Genomic DNA, 315 nt, shown 5'->3' with positions numbered 1-315 from the left:
ATTATATTATATATATATATATAATATATTATTATATATTTTAATATTTTAAATATTTTTTTTTAATTTTAATAATATTTTTATTTTTTTTATATATATATATATTAATTATTATTTATGTATATATATATAATATATAATATATATTATTTATATATTTAAAATTTAATATATTATATTTTTAAAATTTTTAATTTTTATATATATATAATATATATATATATAATATTATAAAATTTAAAATTTAAATTTTAAAAGTATTTTTTAAAAAAATAAAAAAATATATATATATATTTTTATTATATATATATTATA

This window comes from Penaeus monodon, chromosome 9, assembly GCF_015228065.2.
Source record: "Penaeus monodon isolate SGIC_2016 chromosome 9, NSTDA_Pmon_1, whole genome shotgun sequence".
Lineage (NCBI taxonomy): Eukaryota > Metazoa > Arthropoda > Malacostraca > Decapoda > Penaeidae > Penaeus > Penaeus monodon.
The sequence above is the reverse complement of the archived record's forward strand: the minus strand, read 5'-3'. Positions refer to the sequence as shown.